Source organism: Amblyraja radiata, chromosome 3, assembly GCF_010909765.2.
Source record: "Amblyraja radiata isolate CabotCenter1 chromosome 3, sAmbRad1.1.pri, whole genome shotgun sequence".
NCBI classification, from domain to species: Eukaryota; Metazoa; Chordata; class Chondrichthyes; order Rajiformes; family Rajidae; genus Amblyraja; species Amblyraja radiata.
Window position 1 is genome coordinate 28,055,007 of NC_045958.1, and position 20,422 is coordinate 28,075,428.

Below are 20,422 nucleotides of genomic sequence, written 5' to 3' on the forward strand. Positions count from 1 at the left end.
CCTACCTTTCTGATCAAGCTTTCATGAATACTTCTAACATGTATGCTCAGCTCCCTTTTCCCCCAGAAATTACGTAGAATTTGTTACCATGATGACATTATAGTTTATTTGTTTTTTTGAATGAAAACATGCCATTTGCTGAGATCACTTGGGGAATCACTGATAATCTCCCCACAGAAGGTAAAAGATTACATGAGAACATGTAAGATCCCGTGTGTGTTCGTGACAAGATGAACACAAATGTTATTTTAATGAAATGTTCTTAACAATTAAAAACAGGATAATTTGAAGATATAGTTCCTATAGGGTTCACGCTGCTCCCCATTTTAACAGTGATAACTCATGAGGACTTCCTGCTTCATAATTTCAATGTTCAAGAAATCTATTTGAGATTTTCAGTGATCATTTTTTTTACTTTTATCTCAATCTGTACCAAATTGTTTCCAAGTTTAAATTAAAAATACTAATTGAAAGAAACAAATGTTGATAATTAGATGCAGCTTGATTTTTTAATCGCTTTTATAAACGACAGTATTTTTTTCCTCTAACACTTGATTTCAGCTTTGTAAGAACTGAATTATTTTACATTTATGTGACAGAATAATGACCAGAATCCAGAGACATGTTTTAATGGGGGTATTTATGCCATTTCAGTAAGGTTCCAATAATTCTCATGCAACATCAGAACTATAAGCAAAAAAGTTCCATCATATTGTGCAGCTAAGATAAAAACAAATAAACTTTTTCATTTGCTCTCTTCTTGCATTCCTGAAAGCAACAACTCAATCTTCAGTTTGTTACCATAGGCATTGTCATTTCTCTATTATCTAATTAAAATATAGAAATACATATAGTTTTACCTCATAATTGGCTTTTTGGTTTGCGAAGAAATTCAGCTGAGCATTTAAAAACTTTTGTTTGAATAACAAACGCAGTTTATAAAAAGATTTATAGTTCCTTAACCTGAGGCGAATTTTACTGTAAGAATAAAATGATAAATTTGATCAAGTAGTCAACATAATGTAACACTCAGAATTAAAGGTGTATGATGATTAATTTGTGATATTATTTGCTGATTATTATTATTGAACTATGCCGATTTTCTGTCATGTAATGCATTTCTTTTTGAAGTTTTAGTTTGTGTGAATAATAAGTTGCATGTTGAATAATTGACGAATGTCATTATTATTGACTGACTTAGGATATTCATGTGTTTAATAGGCACTTTATACTTTTAACCTCAGTGGCAGCTGTAATGTTTCAATTCTTCTTCCTCGCGTGAAAGTGGTGGCTTACACTGCAGTGTACTTCCAGATGTAGCTGCCCTATGTTGGCTCCTTACAATGTAAAAAAATATGTTCTCCCAGCTGGAAGTATTAAAATTGTAAGCATGTTTGTTTTGAAGGCATTTGTAACATAAACTACAACCAGAACAACTGGTTATGTGTAAAGCTACTCAATAATTATTTGTTGCTCTGTCACAAGGATAGATTAATTATCTTGTGGTTTAAAGCCTCCCTTGAGAAAAATGCAATATTCCCACTTAATCTTGAGAATCCCTGTCCCATGACCAGCTAGAATGGAGAAGAGGCATGGAGAGTACACATATAGTCTATATCAATGGCAAATGTGGGACATCATCTCGCAAATTTGTCACTTGCCAGCTCCACCAAACATCTTATGAGCCATCTGTAGAAGAGTCAGCAAGAAAAAAGTCTGAACATATTCAAACTTTTCACCATTACACATATAGTGGTGAAATGAAACAGGCAATGCTGAAATTGCTCAACAAATCAGCCAATATATATGTTTAAGGTTGATGTCCACACAACAGAACAAGGAAAAGTTAGCAAGAAATCATATTTTCATTTGGTTGGGGGGGGGGGGGGGGGGGTAACCGTGTGTTGATATAGGGTTGGGGCGAATGACAAAGGATGATAGGGTGGATAACTAGAAGTAATGGAAAGAGTAAGTAATGGAAATGCCTTGCTAAGTCAGGCAGAATCTGTGGAGAGAGAAATAGAATTAACAATTCAGGTTGATGGCTTCACATAAGAATCAGCCATTAAGGCTGACTGTTGATTTAAGTGTCGAGCTCTGAGAAATTTTAAATGCCTAATCACATGACTGTAATCATGCATCTTATGATTATTTAACCTCTCATGATTATTTATACTTTAAGATCACCGCTCAGCCTCCTACGCTTCAGGGAAAATAGTCTCAGCCTATTCAACCTTTTCATTAGAGTCCCAGGCATCGTGTCCTGGTAACATTCAGGTGAATTTTCCCTGCACCCTTTCCAGCTCAATGACATCCTTATTTTAGTAGTATGATCAGAACTTCATATAATTCTCCATACTATATGTGGTTTCACCAGTGTCTTATTCAACTGAAATATAATGTCTCAACTTCTGTACTCAATACTCTTGCTGGTGAAGGCAGGCACACCAAATGCATTCTTCAGCACACAGTCCACCCATGTCACCATTTTCAGGGAACTGTGTACCCCCTGCACCCCTAGGTTTCTATGCTTTATGTCATTCTCCAGTGCCCTACCATTATATTGGCTATAATTGTATTACTTAGCCTGGCTAGATTTGCAAGTAAAACATAGAAACATGAATGGTAACCCAGCATGGGAGAAATGTATGCATTTTTGTTAAGAAATCATTTTTACTTTAGTTTGAAAGTTAAAACAATTATGATGTCCTTTTTGATCTGATCATTCAACAATGGAATTTGCTCTAGTTATGCAATAAAAATATGAAATAATGTTCTTGCCGCTTTGAACAGTGATTAAAAGAATGATTACCCAATTTGTTCCTATTATAAGCAATTAAAAATGCCTGTTTTTCTTGCTGGTAACTGTTTTGTCTGTCTTTCATGATTTTGTTCCTTTGCAGCAAATTTCCAACACATTTAACTATTTTTCTTCATCTTTATGTATCAATTTCCTCTGTAAAATATTTGGCTAAATCAATTATTTTGACTTTTTTCCAGTAGCTTGAATTTAAAAGGTATGCCAAATATGACAAGATCATAATAGAAGTCTCTCCAAAACCAATGTAAAGCTTGCCTTGAGGATTTTATCTGAGCCATATATATATTTGATGATGAATCGTTGGAAATATAAATATTTTTCTGTTATAACCAGGTGCTTAGACAAAAAACATCTTAAGGGAATGCATTTCTATTTTCTAATTTCCTTGGCTATGTGAATTAAAAAGATTTCTAATGAAAACACCCATAAAATTATCTATTTGGCTTAAAAATAAAACGGGAACTATTCTCAACAAAATGGAACACTTTGAAATTACAGTATTGTCTTTGGTTCTCTTAAAATAGTTATTCATTACCCATAGCCAATGTTGAAGACCATTGCTGAACATTAGTACCCACCCCATTATATCTATATTACTAAAAGTCTGATCTTGACCGCTTTTGGCCCACTGTGCTGCGATTTCCAAGAGAACGCCGCCACCTACGGCCGTCATTTTTGGCCACCTCACTCAGAACCCCCCTCCGCCTTCCGAGACCGGAGGATTTTTCCCATCGATGAAAAATCAGAGAGATATTAATGTTTTTTTTTTAATTGCCATTCTCTCTGCTGCCCCCGCTGGCGGCAGGGGGAGGGACTATAAAACCTGGAAGTGTAGTCCCTCACTCAGTCTCTGCCATACCCAGGAAGCGAGAGGGTTGTCAGGTGGCTGCAGCCCAATTGTTTGCCTCTCCTTTTTAACAAGTTTGTGTTCACAAAATGAATGGCCTCCTCCTGCACCTATTTCCTATGTTTCTGTTTCAAAGATGAGCGGGAATCCATCTCTCTCTATCCCGCTCTACTACCCCCTCCCTCCCCCTCTATCCCATCCCCTCTCACCCCTTCCCCCTCCCTCTCTACTCTCCCCCCCTCCCTCTCTACCCCCTCCCACATCTCTCTCTGCCTCCTCCCTCCTGCCACCCTCCCTCTCTGCCTCCCTCCTTTCTCTTCCCCATCCCTCTCTGCCCCTCTCTGCCCCCCCCTCTCGGTCTGCCCCCCTCCCTCTCGGCCCCTCTCCTCTCTGCCCCACATCCGACTCTCCCCCTTTACCCTCCTCCCAGCGTTGGCCCCCAAATCGCTCTATCCCCTCCCTCGACCCCAAGCTTTAGTCCCCCCATACTCACTCCTTCTCTACCCCCATCCCTCTCTACTCCCCCTCCCTCTGTACCCCCCCCCAACCTCTGTACCCCCTCCCCCTCTCCCTCTCTAGGGAATGGTGAGTATTGGGACTATCGGTGAGTGGTGGAGTATTGCGTTCGGGGACCAGCTCTCCGCTGACATGCCCCCCCCCCCACCTTGGGGGACGGGACCCAACAGGTCCCACTTGGTCTAGTATATATATAACATCTTGGGATATGTTACATATGTTAAATCTTGGGATTGACACACTGATGCTATAAAGCGAGTTCAGAGATAGTAGTTAAAGACGCAGAGAATTTAATATAAGCCTTCCAGATCCAAAACTAAATATAGATTGAGATATCTAGAAACAAAGAATTGCAGACGATGGTTCACAAAAAAAGGACATAAAGTGCTGGAGTAACTCGGGGTCAGGCAGCATCTACGCAGAACAGAGATATTGCATGGGCATGAAAGTGTTTGGCAAAACGGTTGCTGTGTCTACACTCAAAGTCTACGAGACGAAGCATAGAATCGGAAACCATTTCGCTGAACACTGGTGCGCAGACCACCACGACCTACTGTTTGCTAACCATCCTAACTCCTCTTCCCATTCCCATACTGACCTTTCTGTCCCTGGTCTATTGCCAGACTGAGACCACAAGCAAACTGGAGAAACAGCACCTCATATTTTGCTTTGGTAGCTTACAACTCCAATTTTAGGTAACTACCAAGATAAATCAGGACTTTACCTTTTGGGAGGATGTTCAGTGGTCTGATAACAGCGGATCACATGTCTGACGTAGGTGTCCCTGTTATTCCAATGTTCCAGCAATGAGTGCATGGGTCACCGAGAGGGTCGTTGCATGACCTTGATCGAATGGTAGGCAAACTGCAGTGGATCAAGGCTGCCTAAGAGGATGGAGTTAATGTATGCCATGACCAATCACTCGAAGTACTTCATGATAGTGGATATCAGAGCTACTGGACATTAGTTATTAAGGCATGTTACCTTGCTTTTCTTTGGTCTTCTTAAAGCAGGAGGGAACCTGAGATTGGAATTGGAAGAGGTTAAAGATGTCCGTGAATACTCCTGCTGGTGGCTGGGGACTCCATTCAGACAGTTGCTCTTCACGGCTTCCCTCTCAGGAAGGCTGAACTGAAATCTGCAACAGTGCTCCACCCACAAGTAACAACATAGTGACAGTTACGAATGACTCAGAAAACACTAAACATTAATAATAATAAAACATTAATGATAACCATGTGAACCAACAAAATACCAGATCAAAGGGAGGCTACAGATTTTTGGCTGTTGAGTAGAGCAGCTGCTCGTGGATAAAAACTGTTTTTATGTCTGGCTGCGGCAGATTCGACAGTCCGGAGTCGCCTTCCAGAGGGAAGTGATTCAAAGAGTTTGTGGCCAGGGTGAGAGGGGTCAGAGATGATCTTGCCCGCTCGCTTCCTGGCCCTTGCAGTGTTCAGGTCATCAATGGAGGGAAGGTTGCAGCCAATAACCTTCTCAGCTGATCGGACGATTCGCTGCAGCCTCCAGGTGTCGTGCTTGTTGGCTGAGCCAAACCAGACCATGATGGAGAAGATGAGAACTGACTCTACGATGCCCATGTCGAATTGGACCATCATTGCCTGTGACAGATTGTGCTTCCTCAGCTGCCGTAGGAAGTACATCCTCTGTTGTGCCTTTTTGACATTAAAATTTGAATTAAAAATAAATTCTAAATCTAGATTGGGCAACTTCCATCTTCTGGTTATCGCAAACAATTCCATAATTTTAATAACCTCCTTTTAATTCAGTTCCCATAGATATGGATTGACTTTTTGGCTTAGCCTTTCGGCAGCTGCAGGCCGACCTCAGTTGATTATTTAGGATAATTAGGCTCACCCTGAAACCACATCCAAAGAGGGTTGGTTGTCAGAAATTTAGAAGTAGGTAATAATCTGTTGAACCCTTGAGCTCACATGCTGGGAAATGGCCAACTTAGGATGTTTGGAGGGTAATCAATAGATGTGCCAATGTATTTAGCTTTCATGGCACATCTAATTTGAGTAGGGTAAACAATGGGAGTTGTAAACAGTTTAAGGAAATAAAACTAATACACTCTGCTGAACAGCCGGCTTCCTTATCAATTGAAGGGGAATAGTTGTTCGCAGTTCTGCTTAGGCTTTTATTCATTCTAACCCTGTGATTAGAGCTGGTTGACATCCATGGTATCTACAGGAGATAGATTTTCAAGGTAACAGGAAGCGTGGGGTTAAAGTTAAATCTGGGGAAAGACAAAGATGAAAAGTTACAGAGACATTGATCAACGAAGGTTTATTTCAAATCTATGAGTAACCATTGAGTCATGAAAATATAAAATGCTGTAGGTACTGTGAATCTTTGAAACACTTAGGGTTCGGTGCACACTGTTCAATAAACCGACTTGTTAGATTGACTCACCATTGTTGTACGAGCTGTTTAATTTTGTGTCTGTGCCTATCTAAGTAAAGACAGATACAGGGTTTGGGTGTGGCACAAAATTCCCTCCTACAGGGTCACATGGCCTGCCTAATTCTTTGTTCTTTCTTCCATCTCCTGGAACTCTTTCTCCTTTTCCAAGTCCTTCCCTTGCATTTGCATTGTGCATAAAGAAAGGGTATTATTGTCAAATTATGGAGTCTACAGCAAGCATAACTGACAAAGCAGGAAATCCTGTGTGGGATGGAGTAAAGGGCAGAGACTGTCCAATCAGGTTATGGCTATAGAGAACCGTCCATTGGGGCGGCATACAGCTGAAATGCGGCAATACAACCTCAGAATGAAAAACTCAGGTCAGTTTGCCTCTGTTGCTTGTAATACACACGGTATAAATGAATTGGATGTAAATGTAGACAGGTTGATTAGTAAATTTGCAGATGACACTGACATTGGTGGAGTTGCAGACAGTGAGGAATGCTATCAAAGGATATACTGGATATAGATCAGACATATATGGGCGGAGAAATAACAGATGGAGCCTAAACCGAGCAAGTGTGAGGGGTTGTACTTTGGGAAGTCGAATGTCAGAGGAAAGCATATAAATAACTAGACTAAGTGGGACCCATTGGGCTGGTTAACCAATGCAATATTCCACCTTTCCACCACCAGGGGGGGGGGGCTTTCTGGAGTGCTAGTATGGGTGTTGTGGGCTGAAGGGATTGGTTTACAGAGGGCTAATATTGACATTGTGGGCCAAATGGATTCTTGGGCTGGCAGCTCAGTCACTCAAGCCTGGTGTGCTGGCAGCTCACTCACTCATGGCTGGTGGGCTGGCAGTTGACTCACGGCTATTCCTTGAAATTCCATTTCAAGCAGGGTGCAAGGCCACCAAATTCAAGTGCAGTGTCGTACCACTTCAAGCAGGGTGCAAGGCTACAAAACTCAAGTGCAGTTTTATACCATTTCAAGCAGGGTGCAATGCCACCAAACTCAAGTGCAGTTTCATACCACTTCAAGCAGGGTGCAAGGCCACCAAACTCTGCAGTTTCATGCCACTTCAAGCAGGGCGCAAGGCCACCAAATTCAAGTGCAGTTTCCTGCCACTTCAAGCAGGGTGTAAGGCCACCAAATTTAACTGCAGTTTCATTCCATTTCAAGCAGGGTGCAAGGCCATCAAATTCAAGTGCAGTTTCATGCCATTTCAAGCAGGTTGCAAGGCCACCAAATTCTCTTGTCCAATAAGGCACACCACTTTTCAATAAGACCTCTCCCTCCCCCATCTTGCAGAGACTGAGCCATGCCCACACATCCGGGTTTATAGTCCCTCCCCCCTCCCACCGGAAGGGACGTGGTCTTCATGGCGTGATTGAGAGGAGAGAGAATCTCAACATTTTTTAAACATTAATAAGCCTTTTATTTTTCATCGATGGGGAAAATCCTCTTGTCCTGCGCAGATGAGGGGGACTCTGAGTAAGATGGCCAAAAATCACAGCCGTAAGAGGTAGCGTTTTTTCTAAAATCAATATGCAGTGCAAACAGGAAGTGGTCAAGCTTTGAGTTTTAATTATATAAACTAGACTAAGTGGGACCCGTTGGGTCCCAGCATCACACGGGAGGGTTGGTCACCAATGCAATAGTCCACCTCTCCACCAATTCCAATATTGCACGCCAGTGGGGGGGGGGGGGGGGCTATCTGTTACGCTAGTATGGGTGTTGCGGGCCAAAGCTACTGGTTTATAGAGGGCTAGTATAGACATTGTGGGCCGAATGGATTCTTGGGCTGGCAGCCAACTGTTGCAACGATTTTAAAAGCCAGGCGAGGAAATTCATTTTGTGAACACAAACCTTCTTAAAAAGGCGAGGTAAACAATTGGGCTGCAGCCACACCTGACGACCAAAATTCATTTTGTGAACACAAACTTTAAAAAAAAAAGGCGAGGCAAACAATTGAGCTGCAGCCACTTTACAGCCGCATCGAGGGGACTCACCGTGGAGTAGACGTGCGTTCAGTGTTATTCGCAGCTCAGAGCCGTGACCCTCTCGCTTCCTGGGTCTGGCAGAGACTGAGTGAGGGACTACACTTCCGGGTTTTATAGTCCCTCCCCCCTGCCGCCAGCGGGGGCAGCAGAGAGAATGGCGAATGTTTTAAAAACATTCATATCTCTCTGATTTTTCATCGATGGGAAAAATCCTCCGGTCCCGGAAGGTGGAGAGGGGCTCTGAGCGAGGTGTCCAAAAATGACGGCTGTAGGTGGCAGCGTTCTCTCAGAAATCGCAGCACAGTGGGCCAAAAGTGGTCAAGATCAGACTTTTAGTAATATAGATAAGGCACACCATTTTTCAATAAGGCACTCCACTTTTCAATAAGGCACACCACTTTTCAATAAGGCAGTTAAAAGGCCCAGTTAAACCACCTTTTTCATTTTCAAACCAACCACCTTTTTCATTTTCAAACCAACCACCTTGTTCATTTTCAAACAACCACCTTTTTCATTTTCAAACTTCATTTTCAAACCACATTAAGGGCACTGACAGGTCAGTAAAACCACACTCACTGTTTAGTAGACATGTGTTCAGTGTTATTCACAGCTCAGACTGAGAGTCGTGCCCTCTCGCTCTCCCATCTTGCAGAGATTGAGGCACGTCCACACTTCTGGGTTTTATAGTCCATCCCCCTCCCACCAGAAGGGGCGTGGCATTCATGACATGATTGACAGGCGAGAGAATCTCAACATTTTTTAAACATTAATAAGCCTTTTATTTTTCATCGATGGGAAAAAATCCTCATCCTGCGCAGCGGAGCGGGACTCTAAGATGGCCAAAAATCACAGCCGTAAGTGGTAGCATTTATTCTAAAATCAATATGCAGTGCAAACAGGAAGTGGTCAAGATTTTAGTTTTAATTATATAGATAAGGCACACCACTTCAATAAGGCACACCACTTTTCAATAAGGCACACCACATTTCAATAAGGCACACCACTTTTCAATAATGCATGGTTAAAAGGCACAATTAAACCACCTTTTTCATTTTCAAACCAACCATCTTTTTATTTTCAAACTAACCACCTTTTTCATTTTCAAACCAACCACCTTTTTCATTTTCAAACCAACCAGCTTTTTCATTTTCAAACCAACCACATTTTTATTTTCAAACCATCCACATTTTCATTTTCAAACTTCATTTTCAAACCACATTAAGGGCACTGACAGGTCAGTAAAACCACACTCACAGTTTAGTAGACATGTGTTCAGTGTTATTCACAGCTCAGACTGAGAGTCGTGATCGCTCGCTCCCCATCACGCCCACACGTCCGGGTTTTATAGTCCCTCCCCCTCCCACCGGAAGGGGCATGGCCTTCATGGCATGATTGACAGGAGAGGGAATCTCAACATGTTTTAAACATTAATAAGTATTTTATTTTTCTTCGATGGGAAAAATCCTCTTGTCCTGCGCAGCGGAGGGGGACTGAGTAACATGGCCAAAAATCACAGCCGTAAGTGGTAGCGTTTTTTCTAAAATCAATATGCAGTGCAAACAGGAAGTGGTCAAGATTTGAGTTTTAATTATATATAGATGGTAAGACCCTTAAAGGCATCGATAACTCCCAAAAAATGGCCACACAAGCAGATAGAGTGGTGAAGAATGAGCATGATGTGCTTCCTTATTATACAGAGTGTGATGCTTGGAATGGGCTGTCAAAGATGGTGGTGGAAGCAGATATGAAAGTGGCATTGAAAAGGCTTTTAGATAGGCGTATGGATATGCAGGAATGGAGGAACATCAAGCATGTGCAAGCAGAGAAGATTAGTTTAACTTGGCATTATATTCAGCACCGACATTGCGGGCTAAAGGATCTATTCCTCTGCTGTACTGTTCTACGCTCCATTTTACCTGGCACCGACTTTGAGCATTATCTTCAGATGGTGATGTTCAGGTGTGAAAGCCCTATCTGCTTTAAATTCATCAAGTTTTGCACGTGAAAATGTTACACAACATGTGCACAGTCAATCACTCCCTTACCCACAGGAAGACCACTATACAGCCAAATTTGCATGCTCATACTACCCATGCTCTCAATAAGAAGAAGAGTAGAAAGCCTTTAACTGTGGCGGCAAGCTTGGAAAATGAGAGACGGGGCAAATGCCAGGAAATGAGAGACGGGGCAAATGGATGAAATGTTTCCAGTGTCAAAATGTTCAAGGTCATTATTACCCTCATATTCATAGAGAATCCTCCAGGCACAAGTCCAAGGCAGTTAACAAAAACAGCAGAACGATAAACTTTGTCAAAAAAAAGCATGAGAATATAATTCAGAAACATTCATCTCCATACTGTACAGCTCCAAGGTGTATCTTGAGTATTACATCTTGAGTATTACATTCAGTTTTTTTTCCACATCACAAGGGAGCCATTAAAATGCTTGTAATATTGCAATTTCGTTATATTGCATTGCTGAATTACAATATTAGAGGTCTGAGTTGTGAGAAAAGTTTGGAAAGTGTGAGCTTTGCAGTGTGTAGAGGAGGCATCAATCAGCACGGAAAAGGTTCATCTGGAACATCACTGACAGGATTAAGAGAAGGGGTCAAAGTTGAACCAGTAAAAGGCAGATTTAAGACATTTAACATGAAGTTGGCCATCACATAAGAGTGTGATAAATAATAGAATTGGGCTTCCAGGCAGACTGGAGGCTAAAAGACCAGGAATAATTTAAGAAGCAGCGATTGGTAAAGTGGACATTGTCCTGGAGTGTTGAATTAAAATGGGCACAATGGTGTTTGCTTGGGAATGACCTTAGGAATTACTGAACAGCAAGATCTGAAAATATCATTATCAAATTAACAAAAGGATTGAAACTTCCCCAGGTGTACAAAGAGATATTTTGCATTTACTATAATACTTTGGCAGAAGAGGACAGTTTATAAATCTTAACACAAATAGAATTAACCAGGCAGCACATACAAGGCTTGTTTAGAGATGAATAGTTATGATTCGAGAGAAGAAATGCACAATGAGATTAAGATTTTACAAAAAATATTGTGAAAATCATTGGCATCAGAGGCAAAATTAGTTATTTAGACCTTTTATGAATGCTGTGTAAAAAAATGTTTTCAACTTTGACCCATGCCGATCAGATTTCCATACCCTCAGGAAGTACAGTACAATAAAGGAAATGATAAGATCAGGGATCCATCTATGAAGTGCCTTTTTTTAGAGATGCTTATGGGCCAGATAAAGTGGAATTATTTTAATGAAGATTAAGAAACCTACTTGTAAATCTCCACAATTTCACCACTCTCTTCAGACAGCTCCCACCATTGAACACTAATCTGCTCCATTGCCTCCAATGCTTTTCCAATACCATCTCGTCTCATCATCTTTGACCATCCCTTCCAACCAGCCCCTCTACCTGAGAATACTCTTGACCCACCCACAATCCCAATCTACCTAATCTCTGCTTTGCCCTTCTCACCTCATTCCATAATTTCAATGCCCAACTGCAACATTTACATGATCCAAGGCAGAATATCTCTGGCCAGCTTCCAGCTACAGACCTATTTACAGAGAAAGGTACCCTAGAGTTAAAACTGCACTGCACTCAGGGACACCAAGGCAATTTTTTTTTTTACATTAGCACTTAAACCCTACTCCAGCAAACACAGGAGGAAGCTTTGCCACCCCGTGGCAGTTTCCTGGTAGTTAACTGTTGAATCCACACATAAAACTGAAGTTCTTACTGGTAAATTGCTTTGATAAATGGAGTGTATTTTCTGGCTTGCATTAGTCACCATTGATGTCAAAGACTACTCATTTCATTGCCACTGCTCTCATTTTACATGCCTACATGGCAGAAATCTTGCTTTCAGGAAATATGTTTCAAAATGTGAGTTGTTTCTTTTTTTTACTTGAAGCTCTTATCCAACATTGACATATGTGATATATTGTTAGACCCCAATTTGAAAAGCAAACACGTGTGTAAAAAAATCTCCAGGCAAATCTTTGTTACAGTTATCCTATTCAGCCTCAAAGAACATTTATGCCTAAACCATTCAATTATTTATATTCTATTGGCACAGTGGGTTAAGTGTTCGGCTGGCAACCGGAAGGTAGCCGGTTCGAATCCCGCTTGGAGTGCATACTGTCGTTGTGTCCTTGGGCAAGACACTTCACCCACATTTGCCTGTGTGTGAATGTGTGTGAGTGATTGGTGGTGGTCGGAGGGGCCGTAGGCGCAGATTGGCAGCCACGCTTCCGTCAGTCTGCCCCAGGGCAGCTGTGGCTACAGAAGTAGCTTACCACCACCTAGTGTGACTGAGGAGTGAATGAATAATGCGATGTAAAGCGCCTTGAGTATTAGAAAGGCGCTATATAAATCCCATCCATTATTATTATTATTAGAAGGAAAGGAAGTCATGTTTTATTTCAAGAGCAGCTCATGTTGAGTTTTATTTAGTTGGCATTCTTCAGTAGGATTTATTAATATTGTCTTGGAATATATTTAATTGGAATATATGGCAGCAAAGTCGATCCACAATTTTGCTGGATAGTAAAGTGGTAGTAAAAATGGAAAATTGAAGAAAATGATCAAACTAGAAACAAAATCAGTAAATTACAAAATGTAAATTGTTTATACTATTCAAATATTTCATTTAATCAGGATTTTTTAAAAATCAGTACTTTTTACTCAAATGCTAAACATGTAGGTAAACAATGATGCCATTATGGTTTAAACTCCACAACTGTTGCAAGATAATATCAGCATGAATTAGTCATAGGCATATGGCATTGTATCTGTCCAAATGTCTTTTTAATGTGTAATTGGACCTGCTTCTATAGCTTCCTCTGGCAGCTCATTCAAGATATGTACTACCATCTGAGTGAAATAGTTGCCCCATATGTCATAAGGTAAATAAGAAATAGGAATAGAATTAGGCTATTTGGCCCATCAAGTCTACTCCGCTGATCTATCTCTCCCTTTAACCCCATAACTTCTGACGCATACTAATCAAGAATCTATCTATGCCATTAAAATATCCACTGACTTGGCCTCCATAGCCTTCTGTGGCAAAGAATTCCACAGATTCACCCACCCTCTGCAGGGCTCTCACTTAACTTTTTTTCTCTGTTTACAGTCGGGCAATCTATGCAGCTTTTTAGGTTGCCAAATGACAGTTTAGGTGGTCATTTAAGACGGCTTGCATGACACGTGCGATAATGTGCTCGGACGAAGTGCGTAGTTACTGTAGCGGCAGAGCGTTCAAAAGATTACTCCCTCTAGCCGCTAAATGGACTACATGGTTAAGGGGAATGTCTGTATATGCATGTGACCTCACTGTCAGAGACCTTCAGAGCTTATTCACAAATAAGTCTTCAAAAACACAGTCTGTTAATGAATAAATTATTTATTGTTGATGAAAAACAACAAGATACATCCAAACTTCTATGGACTCGTTACTATAATCTTCATCGAACTCCAGCTTATTGCTTTAAACATTAGAAAACTCCTCGTGTCTCCGTTACACTTCGCATGGTCAAAGGGTAAGCCTTCTCCATGCTGGTCCGAAATTAAACTAAAAACGAAACTTCTGCGCAAGAAACTTAGCTCCAAACACGCCTTAAAATACGTCATAAATCCCACACATAATATAACGGGCAGTCTAAAATTTAAATACACATGCCATCATCAATGGCACACAAAGCAAGCCAAATGGCCACTTCACACCGGCCCCTAATTGTTCCGAGTATATAACGAGGAAATAATTAATAAACATCAAAAAAGTAGCAATGAAGGCTTAACATATATCAAAAGCAAAAAGTCAGGGAATTGAACCCCGTGGCTCCTCGTCGGAGAATTGAACCCCGGTCTACCGCGTGACAGGCGGGGATACAAACCACTAACGCGGAAAAAATAGCATGCACTATATATCCGCAATCAGAATTCTTCATCGACTCTTCCATCTTCACTTTCGCCTTCTAGAAGCAAGCATAACTTGATTATAAATCTTATTAAAACACCGGTTTTAGTTTAAAGTTGTACCGTGCACACCAAAGCCTTAAAATCAGGCATGATACCCAGTATATAGTCCAAAACATAAAAGTCCAAAGCTTTGATAGCATGAAACGTCTTCCTCCATGTCCGATCAACTCATGGATGTGTTGTAACAGCAATGTTGAAATGTGAAATCCTTTGAGAGAATAACAGGATTTTTAGCAATAAAGTTCACCGTTAGGTTTGATTTAATTTCTGAATCATTAGCAGAGATTTCAAATACCAGCTCAGGCTTTGGCCATTCTCTGTCTGGCTTACAGAGCGTTTTAGTTCATTGATCCATCTCTTATCGCTTAACGCAGGATTTTCTTTTGTGTTAACATATTTCAGTTGTACAACATTAGTAACGGCCAATGTTCTTCCCATTGGCAGATTGTCTTTGTCCAAATCCAACTCTCTGGTTTCTTTGGCTCTATCATCTAGTGGAATGCTTTCACAATTGTCGCTGATCCACTTGGAAAGTGTGAATCCTCCCTTATTGCAAAGAGAAGTCAGATGTTCCACTGGTAGAATTGCTTCCTGCTCAGTAGACATGGATCATATGCAATCATCCTTGTAGAAATTATTCTTCAGAGATTCTTATTTAATGAAATCTAGTATTCTCGTCAAACTTGCGTTTCAAATTCTGGTGGCTGTGCTCTGCCTTATGACGATTATTCAGCAGATTAACACTTTCTTGTTTGAAAGGTAAGTCCAGACAATAGTGTCTGTCAATCTTTACTGAGTAGCTCATAATATCCATGAACTTCAACTTCATTCGACATCTCTTCAGATTCCTTGCTGGTACTTTCATTGAAGTCATGATGATATTGCTTCATCACCGGCTTTTCTAATTTATCAGTAGATATTTGATTAACAGCAATGGTAGGATAGTTTCCCTGATTCTCGTTTTCATTGTTCCTTTTCAAGGAGCCATAGATAACCCATCCAAGTCGGGTTTTCATAGCATACGGTCCATCACCTTGGTTCCTTACAATCTGTATCGGTTCCAATGTCTTCAAAACATTCATTCCGATAAGTAGATCAACACTCGGATTTATTTCAGATATCTTGACATCCTTCATGTAAGGCCATTGTTTCAAGTCTTCATGTCTTGGTATATTTTGACGACCAACAGGCATAGTTCCATGTGTAAACACTTCAGATATTGGTATAAAATGATCTTCATCCAAACTGGATATCTCCATACTCGTAATGTAATAACTCCTGCTCTCTTTATCTTTGGTCATGGTACGAAATCGAATCTTAGTCTCTTCTGTGATGTTCAGCCTTCTCGTCAGGTTTTCTGTGCAAAAGGTAGTCGAACTTCCGTGATCCAGAAAAGCATATGTTTGCAACACTGTATTTGTTTTACTATTCCTGATAGAAAAATTACAAACTTCAACCCCGGCCCCAATATGAGCAGTTACTTGAGACGTGGTGATAGGATCTCAAGTAGTTGGCTTCTTCTTCTGTTCCGTTTGCTCCGGTTCATCCTAATCTATTTGCTCTGATAGGTCTTCATCTATTTGTTCCAATTCTTCCTCTTCCCAATGCTCTGGTAGCTCTTCTTCAGTGTGAAGTGCTTCAGGATGATATTGCCTGCACTCATAACAAATCATAGGACTCTTACAGTCTCTCGCCATATGTCCTTTTTTGAAACATCCATTCATTTCTCTTTCAAGAAGTCCATCTTATCTTCATATTCTTTCATCTTGAAACTTCAACATCATCTTATGGTGTGACCAACTTCATCACATAACAAACAAAATACTATTTGCTTGCTAGTAGACACATTTCCTTTCATTCCATCTGTCGTTTCCACGGGTATGGTTGTGATAGCAAAACTACATCTCTTAAGGGCCTGTCCCACTTACGTGTCCTTGGCAACCTCGTGGTCGTGTTGAGGCCCACGGGTATCATATGGCTGCGCAGGGCCAGTCCCACTTGGAAGCGTGGAGGGGTATGTAGTTGTGCGCGACATCGCGCAGGGCTCCGAAGTTTTTGTAGTGAACTAAATCTTCGCACGCCAAAGGCTTGTCGCGGAATTGACGGCCAAAGTGGGACAGGCCCAAGACCCTGGCGATACGCAATGTCTCACCTTCAACAGCAGCAAAATCAGGCAAACGATCTCCGAACTCGGCCTGGGGCTCACGGCCGTTGCGGTCCGGATCCGCACCCACTTCTACTCCCAGAGAGGGGCCAAGAAAATTGAAGATAAACACAAAATTCAGGAGTAACTCAGCGGGACCGGCAGCATCTCTGGAGAGAAGCAATGGGTGATGTTTCGGATCAAGACCCTTCTTTTCAGACTGAAGAAGAGTCTCGACACGAAACATCACCCATTGCTTCTCTCCGGAGATGCTGCCGGATCCGCTGAGTTACTCCTGCATTTTGTGTAGATCTTCAAATAGCGTCACGCGCTCCAGACGGCTGAGCGTACACATGTACTCGCGCCCGACCTTCGCGGAAGCATCTCAGCTCAACGCGACTACGAGGTTGCGTAATTTGCGTGCCAAGGACACGTAAGTGGGACAGGTCCTTTAGGTTCTGATCTTTCTTCAGTTTTGGTAAAGGTAGAACCTTTGTTTGTTGCAATCGGTTTATGATCTTCAATAGTCCCGTAGTGTGGCTCTAACATGTACCATACTTCCTTGTCCAAGAAATCCACCAGGTCTGGTAGCCTGGCTACTTGGTTCCTCTTATCCATTATTCCGCCTGCTTCATATCTCCACCTTTCTCTCAGTCTTCTGGGCAATTTGCTAATGATGATTCTAGTATTGCTAGCAAGATTAATTTCTTCCATGTGGCCGAGATTTTTCATCGAGTTGCAATAACCTCTCAGAAATATTGCATAATCACCGAATGCCTCCCCATCTTCCGGCTTGATTTCTTTCCAAGCATGGGCCTTCTCCATGTAAGCGTTAGCAATCTTCTGTTCATTACCAAATGCTCTTTAAGTAACCTTCTCTCCTTTTTATAGCCATGGCTGCACATCTTGCAAGCACATCTTGTTTCTTGCCAACCTCCTGGCAGAGGTTCAATAGTTGGCTCATATTAGATTTCACCTTGATCACGTTCTGTTCTGATTCCATTAATTTCTTGTTTCTCAATTTATCTGGTAACCTGTTTCCATAATTTGTTTCTCTCCTCGATTTCTATCAAATAGGCAGCCTGTGAATTATCTGTTTCTTCTCGATACATGAGTTTTCTGTAGCTATTAATTGACTCGTTAACTTGTTCCCATTTCAAGTTTTCCTCCTTCTCAGTAGACAGGTAGGCAGGTTGTCCTTGACTAAGCTTGATCGCCACCTTGTGGTTCCTCAGGCATGGCTCTTTCTTCATCTTCTGGCTCCATGATTTTAAAGAGGTATTGGCAGATCGCCAAGTCTTTAAATTAAATGAACAGAGTCTTCTCTGAATTCTGTTCCAACTTTATGTAAACATAAGTTCTTGGAACAATAACAAACTGATATTGCAGACAACATCTCTCCAACATCCATGGGCTTAAAGATGACGATAGTTCAAAAGGAATACGTGTTAAGACTTTTCTTGATAAATAAAACAATTTCCAAGGTTGGTCTCCTTTCTCCAAACAGATTGGAAAAAAAACTTTCAGGCTCTTTTTACAGAAGCCGTTTAAAATTAAAGCTTTGCAGCTTCAAATTCAAAGAATAATAGTCGATTTTTACTCACAATTTCTGTAATGATGTCTTTAGATCTTCAGATAAGTCTCGATGCTATTGATAGACCTCAAGGCCTTCTCTGGCCGAGATCTATTATCATCAGTTCCTCGGCTGGAACCAGTCTACTGGCCAAACCTCTTCCGCGATCTTAGCCAAACTTCTGTCCCAATCTCTGGGACTGGTATTCACCCCCCTGGTCGGAGGGACTTTGACTTAATGTAGCGGCTGATTTTTATATCGTTCAAGAGATTACTCCCTCTAGCCGCTAAATGGACTACATGGTTAAGGGGAATGTCTTTATACGCATGCGAGCTGACCGTCAGAGACCTTCAGAGCTTCTTCACAGATGTCTTCAAAAACACAGTCTTTTGATGAATAAATTCTTTATTGTTCATGAAAAACAATAAGATACATCCAAACTACTTCCGACTCATTACTACAGGTGCACAACCTTTTATCCGGAGTTCCGGAAACCGAAAAGCTCCGAAAACCGGACAAGCTCGCGTTTGGCACCAAACTTGACCTAAAACGACCCACGGTCAACCCAGGCCTGTACTACTGTAGTGGCTGCCTCATCCCCGGAGACCGGGGAGACACTTAAACATCTGTAAATCATTGCTTAAATGTTAGTCAGTTAGTTTGGAGGGCTTTTCGTGAAGGGGTGGGGGGGGGTGAAGGGGGGAACTTTAATTCTTAGTCCCCTACCTGGTCGGAGAGGCGGGGAGCGGGCAATGCCTTACCGGGTCGCCGTGTAGTAAGCTCCGGAGTGCTGTGTCCGCCGACTCCCAACATCGCGGAGCTGGGGCTGCGGGCGTCCAGGCCGCAGGGCGGCGCCGGTTGTAGCTCCGACCCCGGCAACTCTACCCCTGGCTGCGCGGCTGCTCCAAATCCAGCGCCGCCCGCGGCCGGACGCCCGCAGCCCCAGCTCCGCGATGTTGGGAGTCGGCGGTCACAGCGCTCCAGAGCTTACCGCACAGCGACCCGATAAGGCATTGTCCGCTCCCCGCTGGTATCCCAGCGCTGTGGCCGCCGACTCCCAACATCGCGGAGCTGGGGCTGCGGGCTGTCCGGCCGCGGGCGGCGCTGGATTTAGAGCGCCGCGCAGCCAGGGGTAGAGTTGCCGGGGTCGGAGCTCCAACCGGCGCCGCCCGCGGCCGGACGCCCGCAGCCCCAGCTCCGCGATGTTGGGAGTCGGCGGCCACAGCACTCTGGAGCTTACTGCATGGCGACCCGGTAAGGCATTGCCCGCTCCCCGCCTCTCCAACCAGGTAGGGGACTAAGAATTAAAGTTTCCCCCTTCACCCCCCCCACCACATAAAATCCCTCCAAACTAACTGACTAACATTTAAGCAATGATTTACAATGATTCCCCGGTCTCCGGGGAGGAGGCAGCCGCTCCAGACTTTTCAAGCCGCCCGCGCTACCTACCTAATCTACGCTAAAAATCTTCCATTCCGAAATCCAAAAAATTCCGAAATCCGAGAAGTGTCTGGTCCCAAGGCTTTCGGATAAAAGGTTGTGCACCTGTATAATCTTCATCGAACTCCATCTTATCGCTTTAAACATTAGAAAACGCCTCGTGTCCCCGTTACACTTCGCATGGTCAAAGGGCAAACCTTCTCCATGCTGGTCCAAAACTAAACTAAAAACTAAGCGTCTGCCCAAGAAACATAGCTCCAAACACGCCTAAAAATACGTCATAAATCCCACCCACAATATAACGGCGGTCTAAAATTTAAAGACACATGCTATCATCAATGACACACAAAACAAGCCAAAAGGCCACTACAGTTACCAGTCAGAATTATGCTCAATGAAGCATTCACATATTATTTCTGCTTGAAATAAAGTCACAAACTAAACATATTCACCAATCAAGACATGATAAATACCACAATGACATGCAGCAAAATTATAACACAGGATATACAGTATCTCAACTCTTTTTACACATTGCAATGAATGCAATTTCTATTATTTCTTTCCACTTCCAAAAAAATGTTGTTGGATTATTCAGCATCTGATCAGCGTGTGAGACCAAGCGCAGGCTTGGCGATTGCTTCACACA